At 41.3% G+C, this 19,922-nt stretch overlaps 1 long non-coding RNA gene across 1 annotated transcript in view; it reads right to left on the minus strand.

Annotated features, from left to right (window-relative positions):
• LOC145391413 (uncharacterized) overlaps window positions 1-14,284 on the minus strand; it is a 115,356-nt gene extending 101,072 nt beyond the window's left edge. The window contains exon 1 of the long non-coding RNA XR_013895843.1: window positions 14,224-14,284. This is a non-coding gene — a long non-coding RNA (uncharacterized LOC145391413). The remainder of the gene's footprint in view (window positions 1-14,223) is intronic.
• Window positions 14,285-19,922: the final 5,638 nt, after the last annotated feature.

The following is a 19,922-nucleotide window of genomic DNA, read 5'->3' on the forward strand; positions in this document are numbered from 1 at the left end:
GTTGTATTGGCAAGTGACCTTAGGGTATTGAGTCTCGGTGTTAATACATTTTTGATGTTTGTGATGTATTGTTTAAATGACATTGATGTACTGTATGCAACACCAAGGATTTTATGTGGGGGGGAGGGGTGTTGTTTATGGTTAGGTGTTGAATGTGACTATGTTCTGCTGTCCAGTTCGTGAGAAGGGTCACTGTAGATTTGGCTGGGGCTATTTTGAGTCTGTTTGTGAGTAACCATTCGTATAGAGTGTTGAGGCAAGGTTAGAGGATGTGTACAGCTGTGTTTGCGTTTTGGTGTATACATGTTAGTGTTATGTCGTCTACATAGGAAGCTATGTGTATTTGTGGTGTGTGGGGTGTAGGTATGTCGTGCATATATTAGTTAAAAAGTGTAGGGGACAAAACAGATCGTTGATGAATGCCGTTTGTGAAGTTTCTGATGTTTCTTGACTGACCTGGCAAATGTTACGTGTGCACATCAACCTGTTCAGTATTTTGCCAGCCATCTGTTTGTGTTATTGTGCATGTTTGTGTTGAATATTTTGTTTGTGAGGTTGTGGTGAGGAATGTCATCAAAAGCTGCTAATGTCTAGAATGACTAGAAGTGTTCTGTGTGATCACCTAGCTGAATTTATGTCATCAAAAACTCTTTGTGCAAGGTCTGTAAGAGGAGTGTTTGTGGAGTGTAGCGGCCTAAAACAATGTTGCGATAGGGCTAGGGGGACGTGAGGTGTTACAAACTGTAGTACCAGTCATTCAGTGACTTTGGAGGGGGTGCAGAGGAGTGTGCTGGCCGGTGTGAGGAAGGTAACTTGGGGTCTTTGTTGGGTTTGGGGATAATGATAATAGTACCATGCTTCCAGATGTTGGGTACAACAGTATGTTGTGTGAGTAGCAGTAGTCTAATATGTTGGTGAGTGCTTGTATGCCTTGTTGTCCAAGATGTTTATGGTGTATGTTGCTTATACTGTCTGAGCCACAGGCAGATGAGTGCTTAAGGTTACTAATGATGTGCTTCATCTAGCTGTAAGTGAAGGGTGCGAAGTCTGGGTCTGTGGGCAGCTGTCTCTTGCATCAGATGACATGTCGGTCGTCGTGATGGGTGTGTCTCCTTCTGTTGCCGCTAGGGATGTGTCTTTTGTCTGCGTTTTGAACAACTGTACTGAAAGTGTGCGCTGCGGTGTTGATGTTTGTGATGGGTGTTCTGTTTAATGTTTCAAAGTTTTGTTCTGTTTCATTTGTGAAGGCCTCCCACCTAGTTCTCTTATAATTAGAACATGTGTGTCTGTGGCCAACTGGGGCGATTCTTGCTGTGGTAGTGATGATGATCGGGAGGTGGTTAGAGCCAAGGGTTTTGACCACGTTCCAGGATGTTGTGGGGACGAGGTTTGGGGAGCAAAAGGTGATGTCTGGGGATAATTGGAGGAAGAGGTCTTGGTGTGGGATATAGGTATGTTGATGGAGGTTGTTGAGGATGAAAAGATTATATATCTGTTTGGGATTGTAGTATCAGTCCTCTGTCTTTGTCAGGGTTGTTGACATGCCAGGCCGATGCCTTGGCGTAGAAGCCACCACCCAGGATGTTGTTGGGTATGTCAGTGATGTAGTGTATTTGAGGAGAATAATTGTGTGGTACTGTGGGGGATGATTGAGGGGGGGGGAATGTATGTACAGAATTAGCGATAGTTATGTGTGATGTTGCCAGTGCGTATTTAAACTGAATGTACTTCTGTTGTGGTGTCATATGGGGAGAGAAGTGATTCTGCGTGTGCAGTAGTATATGAAAAGTTGATTGATTGGTGTACCAGGGTGATGATTCCGCTGCCACCGCTGTCTACCCGGTCTTGTTTGATGGTGGTGAAATTATGAAATGTAGGTGTTTTTTGTGTTCTGTGTAGTTCTGTTATTTGTAAGATGGCAATGTGTATGTTTTCTTGTTTGATGAATTGTGGGTTCTTGTTTTTTTTTTTGGTGTTTATGTCATCTATGAATATTTGAAAAATGTTAATGTTGTGTGTATGATGTGTGTTGGGTGCTGCAGCACTGGGGGAGGAGTTGGGGGTGTGGATGGGGGGGAAGGGTTTGGAGAAGGTTGTGACAGAGATAAGGGTTGGGGTAGATTAGACTGTGGTGGAATGGGAGGGGTTGGGGGATTAGATTGTGTGGGAAGGATCGATGGGTTAGGCTGAGGAAGTGTGGAGGAAGTAGGAGAGGGGCTGGAGGGGGAGGGGGATTAGAGAGTGGGAGGGGAATGGGCATAAAGAGCAGGTCCATGTGTTTGTGTAATGTTCTCTGGATGCAAGCGTTGTACAGGTGAAGTGGGTCCAGTTCTTGCAGGAATGCACTGAACTGAACCCTTTGTCGAATCGAAGTGATGAATTTTGAGCATGTTGGATATATGTACAGTTGTTGTTGTTGGGTCCTGGATTGCTCTCAGTGTCACTGACTAGAAGAAGTCTTTGAGAAATGGTCGTCGGGGAATCATTTCTCGGTGTAGAAAAGAACAGTATTGTTGTATGTGTTGTTTTGAGAGATGTGGTACTTGCCAGGGCAACCGAAGCCACTCCCAGGTTCTCGGGCCCCGTAAGAGTGCTGTCCTCTTCCGCTTCTCATCCCGAGAAAATTGAACTTACCTGCCACCGGATCCCAGCATTATGTGGCCAAGAGGAAACCAAGTGATGAGAAATGATTGATGGTGGTTGTGTTCCATTAATAAAACCATCACAGGCTTCCCACATCACGTCGCCAAGAGGAAATGAGGTGATCAGACTTGAGTTTCTGTGGTTAAATTCTGTAAATATTACCACGTGAATCCGATGACGTATTTCTGTTACCTTCCTTCTACCTCCAGGCATTTTATTTTCGGTTTAAGAAAGTTATCTCTTACAAAAAGGGTTAATGAAGGATGTCTCTAACCACACCAGTTCAAATAAGTCTCTGTAAGATGAATGAATATGTCTGGAGAAGACAGGAGTAAAATGAACAAACAAAAAAGCATTTCATTGGATTGATAAGTTTAAAGACAATAATTGGACATGGTTAATAAATATCACTAATCACACAATTCCCTACCCTTCATGCAGTGAGGGATAATTATATACACATACCAATGACCGGCAAACGTCTCAATGGTATGGTCCGTATTCTCGTCGATTAAGAAAGCACGGCTCTTCTCAATAGGGTGGAGTCAAAGGCTTTTCGTCTCATTAACTCTCCTCCTCTTACTGACTCCCTTCATCCTCTGTCTCTTCGCCGCACTGTTTCATCTTTATCTCTTTTCTATCGCTACTTTAATGGTCACTGCTCCTCTGAACTGTCTGCTTGCATTCCTCCACCTCTACGACGGGCGCGTAGCACCCGTCTGGCAGCAAACTCTCATCCCTTTTCTGTCCAACTCTCTAATGCAAGGGTTAACCGTTACTCCCAGTCTTTCATTTATGCAACAGGTCAGCTCTGGAACTGTCTCCCTCTGTCTGCATTTCCTGCTGCCTATGATCTCCAGTCTTTCAAATGCAGTGTGTCCAGGCATCTCAAAATGATCGGCTCTTGAATTTGGCTCTCTATTGTATTTTGTTTTTCTCTTGGAGGGAACTGTTACTGCGGGCTCATGGCCTTTGGTTCTTTCTTCCTCGCATTAAAAAAAAAAAAAAACTTTATCACCTCTTCCTTAGCAATTTAGTTTTGGATCCTGCTAGTTGATAAAAATTTCTAGCCTACCGTACTTGTGCATAGTATGGCGATATCAGAAGGATTTAAGCAATACAAAATAAGTTGCCAAAGAAGAGGTGCTAGGGAGCTTCCTTATCCAAGGATCACACCGGCCAATGTGCCAGTTTACAGCTCATTCTCTTCTGGTTGTGTATTTCTCTATTATTTTACTGCAACAAACGCCAGATCATTTTATTTAACTGAGGGTGAATCGTAAGAGCCTGCGTGTAATAATCTCTTGGGGAAAAATAACTCTGGTGTTCTATTCCAGCTGACTCTATAGAATTTTATTCAGCTGACAGGGAGTCATAACAGCCTAAGAGTGTTAATGTCGGCATCTGCTTGGCACTGACTATATCATCTAGCTTTCACACTTCGCTTAAATATATGCTTTATTTCAGTACAAGCAAACTGTAAACTTAGTGATAAATAAGGGAAGCAAATACTGCGAATATTAGGTACAGTAAAGTAAGAGAGTAGAAGGAAAATACTGTGAATAATAGTAACAACATTGGACTGCGAAATATTTCATGGAATCTGTATCTTCTAGTAGTTACCACTGGCTGTTGAATGAGGCTACTGTGTATGTAAAATTCTCGTTTATATTCCAGCACCACCTCTGTTCTTAAAAGAGCCAGTGTGGACGAAGGAAATGCAATTTTTTTTTTCATTAAAATTTTGCTCATTAACCTTACACACGTAGTGTGAAGGGTGGAATAATTATTATAAGTGCAACGAGCCCTCTTACGATGCCCAAAATAACTGACGGTAGTTAGCAGAGATTACCGAAATATTTTTTGAGACTCTAGTGAGTAATCTGCAGAAAATAGTGGCTAAAAAGATAAACACACACACACACACACACACACACAAGGCACCGAGACCAGAAGCTCGCCGCCATCGCTCCATAAACGGCCAACTTGGCCTGGCATTACCTAAATTAGTATCTTTATATGAGTCAAGCTCTGTACCAGGTTAGATTAAATGGTGTTCTAATTAAAAAAAAAATAGTTTTAAGCAAGACTTGTTCAAACAGAAAAGAAAAGAACTTAGAGTAAGAATGCGCACAATCGGCTGATCGTTTGTTTAGTCTACAACTGCCCCAGGGAATGTAAGTACCATATGTGCTTTAGTACTGCAACATGACCACATACTTTAGTAAAGCAAATTTGGAAAAGAAAAGGGATAAATGTAGAAAGCAGGACGATGATTTCTACCAAGAACTGGTTGAAATGGAGACTCACAATAAACTGGTGGAACGAGTACACAGGCTAGAGACAGCTTTTCAAAATGAGATTGATGAAATTAAGAAACAGATGCACTTGCAAAAGGAAGAAATAGAAAAATTAGGAAAGGAAGTAAAACAAGAAAGACATAACCATAGATGAGCTGACAGCAGAACTGGGTTCACTTAGGAGAAAAATGAGTGAAATGGCAAGTACAATAGTCAACCACGAGAGTATTATGGAAGAGTTCAAAAATGATACAGAGATAATTAGGTAAGTAAGCAGTCTGATAGACCAGAGCAGTGATACTGAGGAGAAGATAACACTGGTGAATGAAGCCGTGCAAAGCTACAAAAATGATGTGGAAACCACGTATGCTGAAATGGTGAAAGTAAAGAAAGATTTAGAAACAAGGGTGGAAGAAAAGAGCATTTAAAAGGAAGTGAAAAGAATAATCTAAAACAATCCTAAGTTATTCAGAGATTCAGTAGATATCAACAAATCTATAGTAATCACTGGTATAGAAGAGGAAGAAGTAAAAAACAAGATCACATGAGACAAAAAGGAGATGGCAAATGTAATGAGCATATTCAAAGAAGTATCAGAGGAAATCTGTAGTAAAGACATAGAGGAACACAAAAGATTAGGGAAATACTAGAGGAGCAAGCCAATACCCTTAAAGGTAACCTTCCAGAGTGTAAACACCGTGGAGGAGATACTAAAAAATGCAAAGAATCTTATGGAAAAAGAGGAGTTCAAAAATGTATGGATAAAAAGATGCCTAACACAAGAGGAACTGGAATTACTGAAAGAGAAGAGGGAGGAAGCAAAAAAAAAAAAAAAATGAGGGAAGATCAGAAGAGGAGAAGAACACATTTTTTTTTACAAAGTAATAGGATTGCAGGTACGAAAGTGGTACACAAGCAGGAGGGAATAAAAAGGAGGAAGGTAGTAGAACCATGTCAAGACAAGTTTATAAACAAGATGATAAAGTTGATGTACTCAAATGTGGATGGAATAGTATCTAAATTACTAGAGATGAATGATTATCTCAGAGAAAATGAACCACATATAATATGCCTAACCGAAACAAAATTAACACCAAGGATATCAAATGGCCTCCTAAACTTAGAGGAATATAATATATGGAGAAGAGATAGGAACTTAAAAAAAGGAGGAATTATAATATTAACAAAGAAAAATCTAAAAGTCAAAGATATGGAACTAGATATACCCTCACAAGTAGAACTGATTGCAGTAGAGATCAATACATCTGAAGGGAAAGTAACTGTAGCCAATTTGTACATGCCACCCAAGTCAAACACATGGGAAAGAGACGAGTATGAGGACCTGGCAGAGAATACAATTCAGAGTTTAAGATCATTACTACATAAAATGGAAGAGAAATCGGAAAGACTTATACTAACTGGAGATTTTAATACAAATATAAAATGGAATACTCTAGAGATAATAAGCCAAGGAAGCTGTTGGGACCAAAAGCTCCTGGATTTCGTGCAAGAGTTTTTCCTAACGCAATATGTAAGGGAAAGCATCAGAAAAAGAGGACTCGATGTACCCTCAGTGATAGATCTCATATTTACTAGGCAAGAAAACGATATTGATAATTTAATATACCACCCTCCATTCGGCAAAAAGCGACCATGCAATACTAAATTACAACTTCAAGATAGCATATGACATAGTTAACAGCAATGAAAGTTACAAAAAGAGCCTAAACTATAAAAAGAGAAACTATCATGACCTAAAGAAGTACTTCTTAGGAAATGATTGGGAAAATGAGCTTAGAGGACAAGATTTAAATGCTATATATAAAAAATTCTGTGGACTTTATGAAATAGGAGTCCAGAAATACATCCCAAAGCACAGAGAAGCAGAAAAGAAAATAAAGAAATGATTCAATACAGAATGTAAAAAATCAAAAGAAAAAAGATTTGTTGTGGAATAGATACAGAAAACACAATAGTGAAAGGGCATATGATAATTACAAACACGCAGGAAACGATTATACAAGAATAAGGAGGGAAGCCCAAAAACAGTTTGAGGAGGATACCATAAATAAAAGTAGTGATCAACTGAAGCTATTTTACAGCTACATCAGAAGCAAAACCAAAGTAAAAGATAAAATACAATTCATTACGAACGAGAGAATCACCTATACACAACGATATTTGTGAAGCACTAAACAAGAAATTCCAATCAGTTTTTACAGAGGAAAAAAAATTTGAGAGGGATTATGTGGAACATGCATGCCCACACATAGTACCAGATATACAAACATCAGAAAAAGTAATACAAGAGGAGCTAAATAAATTAGACAAAGGAAAAACAAATGGTTTTGATGAAATTTCATGTTGGGTACTACGTGAATGTGCAAAGAAGTTAAGTAAACCATTATTTTTAATTTTCAAGAAATCCTTCAGTCAAGGTAAACTACCTGATATTTGGAAGAAAGCAAACATTGTTCCCTTATTCAAGAAAAGGAATAGACAAAATCCACTCAACAACCGACCAGTATCACTAACGAGTGTTGTAAGCAAGGTATTAGAAAGGCTTATAAGAAAAGCTTGGGTAAATCATCTAGAAGAACACAATATGATAATAGAAAGACAGTTTGGTTTCACAGTACCACACCAAAGACTTTATGGAAACTGTACCATCAAGGAGGAATTCGAGGCAAACTGTATTGTTGGATGCAAGATTTTCTCATAAGAAGAGAAATGAGAACAGTACTAATGAGAAATTACTCATCATGGAAAGAGGTGACTAGTGGAGTACCACAGGGCTCAGTGCTGGCACCAATCATGTTTTTAGTGTATATAAATGATATAGACAATAACACTGGAAATGAAACCTATTTAAATATGTTTGCAGATGATGCAAAAATACAAAGGAGAATTATTAACACAGACTCTTGTAAAGAGCTACAAGAAGAATTTAAATAAACTTCATGAACGGAGTAATAAATGGCTAATGGAATTCAATGTGGACAAGTGTCATGTAATCAAGTTTGGTAAAAGTGGAAAAAGACCTGATTGGGATTATACGTTAGGAAATAAAACCCTACACACATCAGAAAGAGAGAAGGACCTGGGTGTGATTATCAATAACAGACTATCTCCCGCTGACCACATCAGTGAGAAGGTGCGGAACATGTTTACACTGCTTGCAAATATGAGAATAGCATTCATATACATAAATGAAGACATGCTAAGAAAGATAACATCATTCATCAGACCAACCCTGGAGTATGAATCAGTAGTCTGGAGTCCTCATCTCAAAAAACACATAGACAAGATTGAAAAAGTTCAAAGGGCCGCTACAAGATGGGTACCAAACTTAAGGGATCTAAGCTACGAAGAAAGATTAAATAAACTGAATCTACCAACACTACAAGAATGAAGGAAAAGAGGTGACATGATTATGCTATATAAATGCATATCAGGGAAGGAGAAAATAGACATAAATGATTACTTAACCTACGGTGAAGCATCAGCAAGAGGACACTGCAAAGAACTGCATAAGAAGAGAGGTGATAAAGACGTAAGGAAATTTAGCTTCCCAAATAGAGCAATTGATCAGTGAAATGCACTACCGAATGAAATAGTGCGTGCCAAAATAATTCACAATTTTAAGGATATGTACGAAAAATATGGTTTAAGACACGGGACAGTACGAGCTTGACTTATTCCTGTAAAGATACAATTAGGTAAGAACAATTAGATAAGAATACACACACACACACACACACACACACACACACACACACATACAGGAGTTAAAAAAAGGGACAAAGGTAGAAAGCAGGATGATGATTTCTAACAGAACTGGTATAAATGGAGACTCTTAATATGCTGGTGGAACGAGTGTACAGATTAGAGAAGAAATTTCAGAATGAAATAAATGAAATTCAAAAGAAGTTGCACATGCAGAAGGAAGAAAATGAGAATTTAGTAAACGAGATTAATAAGAAAGACACAACAATAGATGAATTATCAGTTGAGGTGGGTACACTTAGAAGGAAGATTAGTGAAATGGCAAGCACAGTTGTCAACCATGAGAGTATTATGGAAGAGTTCAGAAATGATACAAAGACCAAGGCAGGCAAGCCCTCTGATAGATCATAGCAGTGATATTGAGGAGAAGATAACCCAGGTAAATGAAACAATGCAAAGCTACAAAAATGATGTGGAAACCACATATGCTAAAATGGTGAAAGTAAAGAAAGACTTAGAAACAAGAGTTGAAGAAAAGAGCAGTGAAGAAAATCCAAAACAATCCAAAATTGGTCAAAGATTCAGCAGACATCAACAAATCTATAGTAATCACTGGAATAGAGGAGGAAGAAATAAAAAAACAAGATTTCGAGAGATAAAAAGGAGATGGCAAATGTAATGAACATATTGAAGGAAGTGTCAGAGGAAAGCAGTAGTGAAGACATAGAGGAACACAAAAGGCTAGGGAAATATGAGAGAAATCAATCAAGGCCGCTGAAAGTAACCTTCCACAGTGTAAACACTGTGGAGGAAATACTGAAAAATGCAAACAAACTTATGGAAAAAGGGGACTTCAAAAATGTATGGATAAAAAGATCCCCCCTGTGGCGGGGGGAACACAATCTATACGCGCTATGGGGTGGTACTAATACTGTGTGGCCAGGTTGTTAGGATGAATATTGCCACCGTATTCCCTGCGTGTCGTAAAAGGCGACTAAAAGGGGCGGGGTGAGGGGACTAGCGACCCCCTCCTCTGTTTTTTCGTCCCTAAAAAGAGACAGGCCAAAGACAGGGATGGGGGACTGAGTTATCCCCACACCCTGAAGATTGGGTCTACGAATGTGCGTGGATGTAGTACGACTAAGGCTAAAAAGGAGGAGTTTGGGAGAATGTTTGTGAGAAGTAAGTTGGATGTGTTAGCTTTGAGTGAAACGAAGATGAAAGGAAAGGGTGAGACTATGTTTGGAAGAGTGAATGGAAGATTGTCAGGTGTTGATAGAGGAAGGACAATATGGCCTTGTTTGTGAGTCCAGCAGTACAGCAGTGTGTGATTGAATGGAGGGAGGTGTCATTGAGAATGATGTGGGTGAAAGCGAAACTTGAAAGTGAGTTGTGGGTGTTTGTGAGTGCATATGGGCCTGGTAGTGAAAGGGATGCAGAAGCGAGGGAGTCTTTCTGGAATGATGTTTATGACTGTCTGCAGAGTTTTAGAGCGAATGTGAATGTGGTAATGATGGGAGACCTGAATGCTAGAGTGGGAAATTTAGCAGTTGAAGGTGTAGTTAGTGTGCATGGTGTGCATGGAAGAAATGAAAATGAGGAACGAATGATAGGGATGTGCGTTGAGCGAGAGATGGTGATTGGAAATACCCTATTTGAGAAGAAAGACATTTATAAGTATACGTGGGTGAGACAAGAGGGTGGAAGGGTTGCTGATAGAGCATTGATGGACTATGTGGTTGTGTCCAGGAATGTAATGGGATGATTGCTGGATGTGAGAGTTCTGAAAGGGAAGGGTGGAGGTATGTCTGACGGCTACCTGGTGGAGGGAAAGATAAGAGTAGGTAAGAGATAGATGAGACCTAGGAGAGTTAGGTGTGGCAGGGAGGTATTGAAAGAGTGAGTTGGATAAAAGAGAGAAAATGATAGAGTATCAGGAGAAATTGAAAGATGAATGGAACGCATTGAAAGATCAGGAACATGGCAGTGTGGAGGATGAATGGCAGTTGTTTAAGAGTCCTGTGGTTGGGCATGCGGAAGAGGTGTGTGGTGTGAGACGTGTGGGTGGTAGTGTAAGAAAGGGAAGTGAATGGTGGTGCAAGGAAGTAAGTATGGCTGTGGCTGAGAAGAGACGTGCATATGAAGCGTGGCTGCAGAGGAAAGATGAGGTGTCATATGAGAGGTAAAAGGAAAAGAGGAATAGGGCGAGAAGGGCTGTGCACGACGCTAAAGTGGCAGCAGATGAGAGGTGGGGTAGGCGGTTGACTGAGAATTTTCAACAGAATAAGAAAATGTTTTGGAAGGAAGTGAGAAGGGTGCGAAAGGGAGAGTCTGGGAAGGAAGAGCGAGTAAAAGCAGAGGATGGAAGGATGTTAACTAAGATTGATGCAGTTAGGAAGAGATGGGGGGAGTATTTTGAAAAATTGTTAAATGTAGAGGAGGAAAGGAAGGCTGAGATTGTGGCAGATGGAAGGGTGCAAGGAAGAAATATCTTATGAGAGTTGAATGATTCTCTGATCACAAAAGAGGAAGTGCAGGAGGCAGTAAAGGAGATGAAAACAGAAAGCTGCGGGTATGGATGGGTGTGCTGTGGAATGCCTGAAAAGTGGTGGAGCGACTAATGTTGATTGGTTAGTAAGATTGTTGAATGTGTGTTTTGTGCAAGGTATGGTGCCAGTTGACTGGGCAAGTGCTTGTGTGGTCCTGTTGTGTAAAGGTAAGGGTGATAAGTATCAATGTACTAGCTTTAGGGGTATAAGTCTGTTGAGTGTTGTAGGTAAGGTGTATGGTAGAGTGTTAATTAAGAATTAGAGAGGGTACAGAGGGAGTGATTGGTGATGAGCAATGTGGCATTAGGAGAGGGAGGGGATGCATCGATCAGATGTTTGCTGTGAGACTGGTGTGTGAAAAGTATCTAGAAAAAGGCAAGGGTGTGTTTTGGGCGTTCATGGATTTGGAAAAAGCGTATGATAGAACTGATGGGGAGGCCTTGTGGACTGTTTTAGGATTGTATAGACATGATGGTACGTTACTAAAAGGAGTTAAAAAATTTTATGTAAATAGTAGAGCATGTGCAAGAGTGGGAAATACTGTGAGTGATTGGTTTCCCGTGAGAGTGGGGCTGCAACAGGGATGTGTGATGTCGCCTTGGTTGTTTAATATTTATATGGATGGTGTTGTAAGGAAGGTGAATGCAAGAGTTTAGGTGGAGGTCTGAGTCTGGTGATTGTTGATGGTAGAGAGTGGCATCTGATGCAGCTGCTGTTTACAGATGATACTGCACTGGTAGCTGATTCAGAGGAGTGACTGACACAGTTGGTAAAGGAGTTTGGAAGGGTGTGTGAAAGAAGAAAATTGAAAGTAAATGAGAATAGGAGTAAAGTGATGAAGTGTACGAGGTTGGTAGATGGTAGGAGGATGAATATAGTTTTGAATGGTGAGTTGCTTGAGGAGGTAGAGTGTTTTAAGTATTTTGGGTCACACGTTGCTGTGGATGGAAGTTTAGAATGAATGAAGTAGGAAAGGTGCTGGGAGGAATGAAAAAAGTGTTTAGATGTCGATTGCTTAGAATGGATGTAAAGAGAAGGCTGTAGGAGGGTGCTGTAGCACCGACTGCGTTATATGGGCTGAAACATGAAATATGGGTGTAGCAGAGAGGAAAAGTTTAAATGTAATGGAGATGAGGTGTCTGAGGAGTACGAGTGGAGTGACGCTTAAGGATCGAGTGCGAAATTATGAAGTGCAAAGGAGAACTGGAGTTGTTCGGGAGATGGCTGATCGAGATGAGCAGAGGGTGTTGCGATGGTTTGGGCATATGGAGAGAATGGATAATGAGCGATTGGTGAAAAAGATAACTAGATCTGATGTGAGAGGTGTAAGGCTGAGAGTAAGACCACGAGTAGGACGGATGGACAGTGTAAAGAGAGTGCTGGATGCGAGAGGGATGTCTGTTGAGCTAGGAAGAGTGGCTGTGCGTGATAGAAATGAATGGAGAGAAACTGTGAATGAAAAAATGATGACGCTGCCCTGAGAGGATATTCTCCCGCATTTTGTCTGATCAGTTGATCAGGTCAGGTGTGGGTAAGAGGATGGGTCCATTACGATGCGGCAGGGGTAAACCAGCTCTACTGTCGGGCCCTGCTGCGGATGTCACTGATTGCACGGCACATTTGACCCTTGTGCGGTGCGGTCTGGTGAGGATCTGTCCCTTCTCCCCTTTGAGGCTAAGATGGGAATGAATGTGTTTGACTGGATGAGCAAATTGGGAGTGTGTCGTCCTGTCTCGGCTACCTCCCTTTCCTTGGGAGAAGCAGCCTAGGTAATATATATATATATATATATATATATATATATATATATATATATATATATATATATATATATATATATATATATATATGTATATATATATATATATATATATATATATATATATATATATATATATATATATATATATATATATATTGCCATACGCCATAATCCCGTAACGGGTGGCCACTTGACTTAGAGTTATTTGTTTTACTGGGAGGGGCACTAATCCTCCACCTCCCACTTGTTGACATGTAGGGAGCACGTATGGTTTGGTTATCTGGTTACCACCCAGCGTTGTAAATGGTTTCTTGGCTTACAGGAAACCATTTGGCTTGTCATTCAAAGTATAGCTACCTGTAAAGGAAAGAAAAGCAATAAGAAGTGACAGGAAAGATGGGAGAATAGGAAGAGAGGAGGGAAGGCACTGAAAAACAATGATAAAGGCTAATGAAGAAGTAGGCAGCACTACATCAAGTGAATGGATGATGGTCGCCACCACCTACCATATATATTGTGGGGCTCGAACCCACTTCACCACAGCAGGTCTAAACAAGGCCAGTAAGACGTTTGTCCGTCAACTAATAATGAAGTTTTTCTTTTCAGATCCACACACCCCGACCTATTGCAGTGTGGATGGGAGAGAATTTCAGCCTTCCGGCCATGATGGCCGACAAATTGTTATATAAACTACAGGTTGAAAAACATCGTGCCGCAAGGCACCCTCATCAGTGTGGAGCACGAACCAACCTCGCCACCGCAGTACTAAAAGAAGTGTGACCGTCACATACCATAATATATATTTTTTTTTCAGATCCACACCTACATATTAAAGGAAATTCTCTAACCTAGCAAGGTAAAAAGAAAAAAAAAATGTTATAGGAGTTATGTGTTTGACGCCTTTATCCAGAGACAGTTATATATAATTTACTCCTGTTGTCTCTAGTTGTCTTCTATACTTTATTCGTATATCAAGATTACTTCATTCTGTTTAGGATATAGTTATTTTTCAGCTTGGACGGACTACAGACTTTAAGACTTCCCTCAATGCAAAAGGTCCCTTGTAAGAGTAATAAAGCTTTCTGTTTGCAGTAATATAAATTCAGAAGGGATTTACAGTGTAAGTGGTCGTCGAAGTGAGGATTTTTGTCAAAAGAAATAAAATAATCTGTCTGGTTCGTAACGCAGCAGAAAATACATTATAATGAGGGGATTAAAAACAGTCTCCACTAAAGACTCTTACTTGTAGATAAAGATGGGATGAGCAGAGAGGCAACTGTTTTGAGTGCTGAAGTGCTCTTCACTTCCCGCTGCTTCTGTACCTGGTGAGGTGTGGAACACAAATGTGCTCATACTGCCGGGGTAGATATTATAAGGTGTTACAAGGGAAGGGCCGATGGTCGACCCCCCCCCCTCTCTCTCTCTCTCTCTCTCTCTCTCTCTCTCTCTCTCTCGGGGATTCATTTCCACACTAACACTACCACCGTTACTTTGGCTAGGAGTTTGATATTTCTTAGTAATTTGAAAATAAAATGTATTTTTCACTATCATCATCACCATTATCATCATCATCCCCATCCGATTTCTGACTTCATACGTCTCTAATACTGACGGTGTTTGTGAAGGCGTTGTCTGCTGCATTTTGAAAATCCTATCCTAAACCGAATAAAAGCATGTAACGTTAAATATGAAGCAATAAGAATGACGACATTGTTGGTAATGGGTTAAGGGCTCGTATTCTCCTCGGTTAAGGAAGATCCCTGACAACTCTTCCTCAGCGATTTATTTTTGGATACGGTGGGCTAATAATCGTTTTGCGCATTGTTTACGTCGAGTCTGGTGATACTAAAATGATCTAGTAACACGGACGAGGACGGCAAGAAGTAGTAAAAAATAAATAAATCGCATAGGAAGAGGTCTTAGGGAGCTTCCTTAAGGGACGAGAATACGGGTCAAGGTGTAATATGGTAAAGTTGATCAGTAAGAAGTGCTGCGCAGTGTCCGATACCAGCGAGAAAACGACTGATCTTATAGGCTCGTCAGACAGGATGTAACCGCTTCATCATAACGTACTCTCTGTTTTATTATTGCTATCGACACTCGATTTTATGCAGGCTAAGAAACATTTTTTGAATGGTGCTTGTTAACGCCCGTCTCAACAGTTGTTTCAACAAACAAGGGATGAGGCTATGCCACACCTAATGTCTGACTTGGCTCGTATCTCTGACTGGGGTAAAAATAATATGGTTGTTTTTAATGTATCTAAGACTCAGTTCTTACACCTATCAACCCGACAAAATCTTCCACAGGTATACCCATTAATGTTTAATAATATTCAGCTTCATCCTGCATCATCCTTGAACATGCTTGGGGTTTCATTTACTCGAGACTTATCTTGCAAAGATCATATTACATCTCTTGTAAAATCTGCTTCCAAGAGATTGGGTGTGCTAAGCCGACTCCGCTCTTTCTTTACCCCTGCACAATTGTTGACTCTATACTGGGGTTTTATCCGCCCCTGTGTGGAGTACAACTCTCATGTGTGGGGAGGCTCCCCACATACAGCTCTTCTCAATAGGGTGGAGTCAAAGGCTTTTCGTCTCATTAACTCTCCCCCTTTTACTGACTCCCTTCAACCTCTGTCTCTTCGCTGCACTGTTGCATCTTTATCTCTTTTCTATCGCTACTTTAATGGTCACTGCTCCTCTGAACTGTCGCCTTGCATTCCTCCTCCTCTACGACGGGCGCGTAGCACCCGTCTGGCAGCAATATCCTTTGACTAACGCAAGAAAGCCTTGGTTTAATCACGCTTGTTCTAATGCTGTCCGCAACAAGGAGAAGGCCTACAAAAGGTACCGGAGCCAACCCACCCCTGAATCACATAATCTTTACGTTTCTGCCCGGAATCGTGCTAAGTCTGTTCTTCGCTCTACTAAAAATAATTTCATCCATACTAAATGCTCTCAACTCTCCAACTCGAATTCTTCCCGCTCCTTCTGGCACCTTGCCAAAAATCTTTCTAACAACTTTACCTCATCATCCTTCCCTCCTCTTTTCTACTCTGATGGTTCTGTAGCTATTTCTTCTACTGATAAAGCAGATCTCTTCGCACAGACTTTCTCCTCCAATTCCACCTTAGACGATTCCGGTGCTGTTCCTCCATCACTTCCCCCTCTGACTTCCTCATGGCTGACATTAAAATTTCTTCAGTTGATGTATTTTCTGCCATTACTGGCCTCAGTACTAACAAGGCATATGGGCCTGATGGGGTCCCTCCTGTTGTTCTCAAAAACTGTGCTTCTGTGCTTACACCCTGCCTAGGCAAACTATTTCGCCTTTGTCTGTCAACTTGTACCTTTCCTTCTTGCTGGAAGTTTGCTCTCATTCAGCCAGTCCCAAAGAAGGGTGACCACTCCCAACCCTCCAACTATCGTCCAATTGCTTTAACGTCCTGTATTTCAAAAGTTTTCGAGTCAATTCTTAATAAAAAAATTTTAAGGCATCTTTCCTATCACAGCCTTCTTTCCGATCGTCAGTATGGGTTCCGTCAGGGACGCTCCACTGGCGATCTTCTCACCTACCTTTCAGACTCCTGGTCATCCTCCTTTCGGGACTTTGGCGAAAGCTTTGCCATTGCACTTGACATCTCAAAGGCTTTCGATCGAGTCTGGCATAAATCTTTAATTTCCAAACTGCCCTCCTACGGTTTCTATCCTTCTATCTGTACCTTCATCGCTAGCTTCCTTTCTGGTCGTTCTATAGCTGCTGTCGTAGACGGCCATCGTTCTTCTCCTAGATCTATCAACAGTGGTGTTCCTCAGGGCTCTGTCCTATCACCAACTCTCTTCCTTTTATTCATCAATGATCTTCTAAGCTGTACATCTAACCCTATCCACTCATACGCTGATGACTCCACCCTTCACCTTTCCATTCGGTTCCCGCAACGCCCATCTCAACAGTTACTTCAAGAAACAAGGGATGAGGCTATGGCACACCTAATGTCTGGCTTGGCTCATATCTCTGACTGGGGTAAAAATAATATGGTTGTCTTTAATGCTTCTAAGACTCAGTTCTTACACCTATCAACCCGACAAAATCTTCCACAGGTATACCCACTAATGTTTAATAATATTCAGATTAATCCTGCATCATCCTTGAACATGCTTGGGGTTTCACTTACTCGGGACTTATCTTGGAAAGATCATATTACATCTCTTGTAAAATCTGCTTCCAAGAGATTGGGTGTGCTAAGCCGACTCCGCTCTTTCTTTACCCCTGCACAATTGTTGACTCTATACAGGGGTTTTATCCGCCCCTGTGTGGAGTACAACTCTCATGTGTGGGGAGGCTCCCCACATACAGCTCTTCTCAATAGGGTGGAGTCAAAGGCTTTTCGTCTCATTAACTCTCCTCCTCTTACTGACTCCCTTCAACCTCTGTCTCTTCGCCGCACTGTTGCATCTTTATCTCTTTTCTATCGCTACTTTAATGGTCACTGCTCCTCTGAACTGTCTGCTTGCATTCCTCCACCTCTATGACGGGCGCGTAGCACCCGTCTGGCAGCAAACTCTCATCCCTTTTCTGTCCAACTCTCTAATGCAAGAGTTAACCGTTACTCCCAGTCTTTCATTCATGCAACAGGTCAGCTCTGGAACTGTCTCCCTCTGTCTGTATTTCCTCCTGCCAATGATCTCCAGTCTTTCAAACGCAGTGTGTCCAGGCATCTCAAAATGATCGGATCTTGAATTTGGCTCTCTATTGTATTTTGTTTTTCTCTTGGAGGGAACTGTTACTGCGGGCTCATGGCCTTTGGTTCCTTCTTCCTCGCATAAAAAAAAAAAAAAAAAAAAAAAATCTCATCCCTTTTCTGTCCAACTTTCTAATGCAAGAGTTAACCGTTACTCCCAGTCTTTCATTTATGCAACAGGTCAGCTCTGGAACTGTCTCCCTCTGTCTGTATATCCTGCTGCCTATGATCTCCAGTCTTTCAAACGCAGTGTGTCCAGGCATCTCAAAATGATCGGATCTTGAATTTGGCTCTCTATTGTATTTTGTTTTTCTCTTGTTGCTGTTTGCTGATGATACAGTATTGTTGAGTGAAGATGAATGGGAGTTGCAAGGTTTGGTGAATGAATTTGGGACAGTGTGTAGGAGGAGGAAGCTGAAAGTTAATGTAAACAAAAGTAAAGTTATGGTGTTTGAGAGGAATGAAGTCACAGAGTGTGAAGTGAGGTTGGATGGTGAGGATATGGAGAATGTGAGTGCATTCAAGTACTTGGGTAGTGTGATGAGTAAGGATGGAACTTTGGGGGATGAAGTACGTGAAAGGGTACAGCAGGGAAGGAAGGTTGTTGGCACACTGAAAGCAGTGATGAGAAATAGGGAGGTGAGTATGGAAGTTAAGAAGTCACTGCATGATGGTATTGTGATCCCTACCCTGACGTATGGAAGCGAGGCGTGGACCTTGCAAGAGGGGAACAAGTCAAGAGTGAGAGCAGTGGAAATGAGTTACTTGAGAGGAGCATGTGGAGTGACATGGAGGGACAGGTTGACGAATGAAGAAGTGAAGGAACGTTGTGGGGTAGATGTGGATGTGGTTGAAAAGATTAGGAGAAATACACTGAGGTGGTTTGGACATGTGGAGAGGATGGAGAATGAAAGACTGACTAAGAGGGTGTATGTAGGTGAGGTGGAGGGAGGGAGAGGGAGGGGTAGACCGAGGATGAGGTGGAGGGATGGAGTTGAGAGGTATATGAGGGAGGGGGGGTGAGTTGGGGGGAGGGGAGTCAAATGGTGGGTGACAGAGTGACTTGGAGGCGTTTTGTCTGCGGCCACCCTTTGCGGGATTAGGGCGTCGGGCTATAGATAGATAGATAGATAGATCTTGGAGGGAACTGTTACTGCGGGCTCATGGCCTCTGGTTCCTTCTTCCTCGCATAAAAAAAAAAAATGTTTTAATCTGTATATCGTACTGCCTATGACCTCCTGTCTTTTAAATGCAGTGTGTCCAGGCATCTCGAAATGAACGGATCTTGAAGTTGGTTTTCTGTTATTTTATTTACATTTCTTCTTGGACGAAATAGTCTTACGGCCTTTGGTTTCTTTTTATTTGAATTACACACACACACACACACACACACACACACACACACACACACACACACACACACACTAAATGAACGGAAGGCAATGATTGATTATGTGTGTGTGGATGAAAGGATGGGAAGGTGTGTAATGGATGCAAGAGAATATAGAGACTGGGCGAGTCGACTTTCGGACCACCTCTTGGTGGTGGTCAGAATTATAGTCCAAACAAAATGGAAAAATTGAAAGGGGAATGACAGGAGAAAGTAGGACATACAAGGAGAGAGGAAAAGTTACAAAAGGATGGGAAAAGGGCAAAATATAAGAGGGAAGTCGAGGAGTTACTGGGTAAATATAGATTGGAGAAGATGGGTGGCGTGGAAGGTGTGTGCAAGATATTCACAGAAGAAATCTGTGCAGCATGTTAGGTGGTGTATGGGATGAAGACAATACCAAAGGGGGTACAGGGAATAGCATGGTGGACTGAAGAGGTGAGAGGCTGTGGCACAAAAGAAGAATGTATACATGTGTAGTGAGTGGATGAGAAACAGAGGCGTGGAAGAAGTTGAGAGACGGAAGAGAGAGTTATATGCAGAAAGGAAGAGAGAAGTGAAAAGATTAGTAAGAGAGAGTAAGAAGAGAGTGGATGAGGAATATTGAAGGAATTTCAGTGTAAAGTGGAGGGAATGTAAGAAAATGTTCTGGAAAGAGATAAAGAAAGTTAGACAGGGTGCCAAAGAAGTTAACTGGGGAGTGAAAGACAAAAATGGTATATTACAAGTGGAGAAGGAAGAAAAAGTGAACAGATGGAGAGAACACTTTAATGAATTGTTGAACATAGAGAATGAAAGTAATGCA

This window comes from Coenobita brevimanus, chromosome 18 (assembly GCF_032717465.1).
Source record: "Coenobita brevimanus isolate Jiangsu-jjx chromosome 18, ASM3271746v2, whole genome shotgun sequence".
Classification (NCBI taxonomy): domain Eukaryota; kingdom Metazoa; phylum Arthropoda; class Malacostraca; order Decapoda; family Coenobitidae; genus Coenobita; species Coenobita brevimanus.